The sequence below is a fragment of the Bos taurus genome, chromosome Y (genome assembly GCF_002263795.3).
Source record: "Bos taurus isolate L1 Dominette 01449 registration number 42190680 breed Hereford chromosome Y, ARS-UCD2.0, whole genome shotgun sequence".
NCBI lineage: Eukaryota > Metazoa > Chordata > Mammalia > Artiodactyla > Bovidae > Bos > Bos taurus.
Window position 1 is genome coordinate 19,282,132 of NC_082638.1, and position 6,131 is coordinate 19,288,262.

Sequence of the window (6,131 nt, forward strand, 5' to 3'; positions counted from 1 at the left end):
CCCCACACACACACACACACACAATCCTGTACACATTCGCCAGCGTACAGGGCTTAGAACAGCACACACACACACACACACACACAAACCGGTTGCACAGTCGCCAGGGTGCAGGGCTTAGAACAGCAGGTACACACACACGCACATACACACACAAACCGCTTACACAGTCACCAGGGATAAGTCTGAGAATGGCACACACACACACACGAACACCCGGTTTCACAGTCGCTAGCACAGTGTTGAGAATGGCACACATACACACTCACACACAAACATACACAAACACATAAACCGGTTGCGCACTCACCAAGGCTCAGGGCTCAGAACAGCTCGAACACACACACACACACACACACACACACAGAAACCTTTGCACAGTCGCCAGGCATAGGACTGAGAACAGCACACACACACACAAACCTGTTGAACAGTCGCCTGGGCACAGGGCAGTGAACAGAACAAACACACACACAACACCCAAACCGGTTGCAGAGTTTCGAGGGCACAGTGCTGAATATAGCACAGAAACAGACACACACTTACACAAACTGGTTTCATAGTCGCCAGCACACGGAGCTGAGAATGGCACACACACACACACACACACACACACACACACACACACACAAACAAACCATTGCACAGTCGCTAGGGCCCAGGTCTGAGAATGGCACACAAACACACACATACACTCATAAACCGGTTAGAGTGTCGCCAGGCCAAAGGGCTGAGAACAGCACACATACACACACACATACACACACACACACACACACACACTACACAAAAATCCGCTTGCACAGTCTCCAGGGCACAGGGATGAGAACGGCACACACACACACACACATTCACACACACACATGAACAAACTAGTTGCATTGTTGCCAGGGCACAGGGCTGAAAACGGCACACACACACACACACACACAAACATAAACACAAACCGGTTTCACAGTCGACAGGAAACAGGGCTCAGAACAGCACACACATACACACACACACAAAACTGTGGCACAGTTTCCAGGGCACAGGATTGAGAACAGCACACACACAGATTCACACACACACATACACAAATACATAAACTGGTTGTGCACTCCCCAGGTCACAGGGCTCAGATCATTCTAACACACACACACAAACCGATTGCACGGTCACCAGGGTTCATGGCTGAGAACAGAACACATACACACACAGAGACATAAACCGGTTTCACAGTCGCCAGAGGACAAGCCTGAGAACAACACAGACACACACACGCACACACACAAATTAGTTGCACAGTCGCCAGGGCACAGGACTGAGAACAGCACACAAACACACACAGGGACACATAAACGGGTTGCACAGTTGCCAGGACACAGGTCTGAGAATGAAACACACACACACACATACACACACATAAACACTAACCGGTTTCACAGTCGACAGGAAACAGGGCTCAGAATGGCACACATACACACACACACACACACATGCACAAAAACTGTTGCACTGTTTCCAGGGCACAGGATTGAGAACAGCACACACAGAGATTCACACACACACATACACAAACACATAAACCGGTTGCGCACTAGCCAAGGCACAGGGCTCAGAACAGCTCTAACACACACACACATACACATACCAGTTGAACAGTCTCCAGGGCACAGGGCTGAGAATTCAAACTTACACTCGACAAAAACAAACCTCTTGCACAGTTGCCAGGGCACAGGGCTGAGAACGGCACCCACTCACATACACAGACAAACCGCTTGCACAGTCAACAGGGCACAGGGCTGCGAAGAGCACACACACACACACACACACACACACACCAGTTACACAGTCACTAAGGCACAGGGCTGAAAACAGAACAAAGAACACACACACATATACACTCACACACATGCACCCACAAACCACTTGCACAGTCACCAAGCACAGGGCTGAGACTGGCACACACACACACACACACACACACACACACACACACACACACACACACCGGTTCTCAGTCGCCAGGGCACAGGGCTGAGAACAGCATATACACACAGACAGATGCACACACAGACACATACACACACACACACACACACACAAACCGGTTGCACAGTTGCCAAGGCACAGGGCTGAGAACAGCACACACACACACACACACACACATACACACACAGAAACATACACAAACAAACTGCTTGCACAGTCGTCAGGGCACAGGGCGGTGAATGGCACACACTTTTACACACACACACACACACGAACAAACCATTGCACAGTCGCCAGGGCACAGGGCTGAGATAGGCACACACACACACAAACACACACACATACACATAAACCTGTTGCACAGTAGCCAAGGCACAGGTATCAGAACAGCTCAAACACACACACACACACACACACACCACAAACCAGATTCTTTGTAGCCAGGGCACAGGACTGAGAGCAGCACACACACACACACACACACACACTCACACACACACACCAACCGGTTGCACAGTCTCTAGGAAACAGGGCTGAAAAGAGCACACACTTACACACACTCACACACACAAACGGTTACACAGTCGCCAGGACACAGAGATGAGAATCGTGTGCACACACACACACACACAAACCAGTTGCACAGTCGGAAGGGCACATGGCTGAAATCAGCACACACACAGACACACACACACACCGGTTCCCCAGTTGCCAGGGCACAAGGCTAAGGATGGCACACACACCTACACACACATATACACAAACTGGTTGAACAATCACCAGGGCAAAGGGTTGAGAACAGCACACACACACACACACACAGGCATACAGATACTGCTTGCACAAACGCCAGGGCACAGGGCTGAGAACAGCAACACACACACACACACACACACACATGAACACAAACCAGTATCAGAGTCGCCAGGGCACAGGGCTGATAACAGCACACACACACACAGCCACACACACTCAAGCCGGTTTCACAGTTCCCAGACCACAGGGCTGAGATCAGCACTACCCCCACACACACACACACACACAATCCTGTACACATTCGCCAGCGTACAGGGCTTAGAACAGCACACACACACACACACACACACAAACCGGTTGCACAGTCGCCAGGGTGCAGGGCTTAGAACAGCAGGTACACACACACGCACATACACACACAAACCGCTTACACAGTCACCAGGGATAAGTCTGAGAATGGCACACACACACACACGAAACCTGGTTTCACAGTCGCTAGCACAGTGTTGAGAATGGCACACATACACACTCACACACAAACATACACAAACACATAAACCGGTTGCGCACTCACCAAGGCTCAGGGCTCAGAACAGCTCGAACACACACACACACACACACACACACACAGAAACCTTTGCACAGTCGCCAGGCATAGGACTGAGAACAGCACACACACACACAAACCTGTTGAACAGTCGCCTGGGCACAGGGCAGTGAACAGAACAAACACACACACAACACCCAAACCGGTTGCAGAGTTTCGAGGGCACAGTGCTGAATATAGCACAGAAACAGACACACACTTACACAAACTGGTTTCATAGTCGCCAGCACACGGAGCTGAGAATGGCACACACACACACACACACACACACACACACACACACACACACACACAAACAAACCATTGCACAGTCGCTAGGGCCCAGGTCTGAGAATGGCACACAAACACACACATACACTCATAAACCGGTTAGAGTGTCGCCAGGCCAAAGGGCTGAGAACAGCACACATACACACACACATACACACACACACACACACACACCTACACAAAAATCCGCTTGCACAGTCTCCAGGGCACAGGGATGAGAACGGCACACACACACACACACATTCACACACACACATGAACAAACTAGTTGCATTGTTGCCAGGGCACAGGGCTGAAAACGGCACACACACACACACACACAAACATAAACACAAACCGGTTTCACAGTCGACAGGAAACAGGGCTCAGAACAGCACACACATACACACACACACAAAACTGTGGCACAGTTTCCAGGGCACAGGATTGAGAACAGCACACACACAGATTCACACACACACATACACAAATACATAAACTGGTTGTGCACTCCCCAGGTCACAGGGCTCAGATCATTCTAACACACACACACAAACCGATTGCACGGTCACCAGGGTTCATGGCTGAGAACAGAACACATACACACACAGAGACATAAACCGGTTTCACAGTCGCCAGAGGACAAGCCTGAGAACAACACAGACACACACACGCACACACACAAATTAGTTGCACAGTCGCCAGGGCACAGGACTGAGAACAGCACACAAACACACACAGGGACACATAAACGGGTTGCACAGTTGCCAGGACACAGGTCTGAGAATGAAACACACACACACACATACACACACATAAACACTAACCGGTTTCACAGTCGACAGGAAACAGGGCTCAGAATGGCACACATACACACACACACACACACATGCACAAAAACTGTTGCACTGTTTCCAGGGCACAGGATTGAGAACAGCACACACAGAGATTCACACACACACATACACAAACACATAAACCGGTTGCGCACTAGCCAAGGCACAGGGCTCAGAACAGCTCTAACACACACACACATACACATACCAGTTGAACAGTCTCCAGGGCACAGGGCTGAGAATTCAAACTTACACTCGACAAAAACAAACCTCTTGCACAGTTGCCAGGGCACAGGGCTGAGAACGGCACCCACTCACATACACAGACAAACCGCTTGCACAGTCAACAGGGCACAGGGCTGCGAAGAGCACACACACACACACACACACACACACACACCAGTTACACAGTCACTAAGGCACAGGGCTGAAAACAGAACAAAGAACACACACACATATACACTCACACACATGCACCCACAAACCACTTGCACAGTCACCAAGCACAGGGCTGAGACTGGCACACACACACACACACACACACACACACACACACACACACACACACACCGGTTCTCAGTCGCCAGGGCACAGGGCTGAGAACAGCATATACACACAGACAGATGCACACACAGACACATACACACACACACACACACACACAAACCGGTTGCACAGTTGCCAAGGCACAGGGCTGAGAACAGCACACACACACACACACACACACATACACACACAGAAACATACACAAACAAACTGCTTGCACAGTCGTCAGGGCACAGGGCGGTGAATGGCACACACTTTTACACACACACACACACACGAACAAACCATTGCACAGTCGCCAGGGCACAGGGCTGAGATAGGCACACACACACACAAACACACACACATACACATAAACCTGTTGCACAGTAGCCAAGGCACAGGTATCAGAACAGCTCAAACACACACACACACACACACACACACCACAAACCAGATTCTTTGTAGCCAGGGCACAGGACTGAGAGCAGCACACACACACACACACACACACACACTCACACACACACACCAACCGGTTGCACAGTCTCTAGGAAACAGGGCTGAAAAGAGCACACACTTACACACACTCACACACACAAACGGTTACACAGTCGCCAGGACACAGAGATGAGAATCGTGTGCACACACACACACACACAAACCAGTTGCACAGTCGGAAGGGCACATGGCTGAAATCAGCACACACACAGACACACACACACACCGGTTCCCCAGTTGCCAGGGCATAAGGCTCAGGATGGCACACACACCTACACACACATATACACAACTGGTTGAACAATCGCCAGGGCAAAGGTTGAGAACAGCACACACACACACACACACACACAGGCATACAGATACTGGTTGCACAATCGCCAGGGCACAGGGCTGAGAACAGCAACACACACACACACACACACACACACACACACACATGAACACAAACCAGTATCAGAGTCGCCAGGGCACAGGGCTGATAACTGCACACACACACACACACACACACTCAAGCCGGTTTCACAGTTGCCAGACCACAGGCCTGAGGTCAGCACTCCCCCCCCACACACACACACACAAACCTGTACACATTCGCCAGCGTACAGGGCTTAGAACAGCACACACACACACACACACACACACAAACCGGTTGCACAGTTGCCAGGATGCAGGGCTTAGAA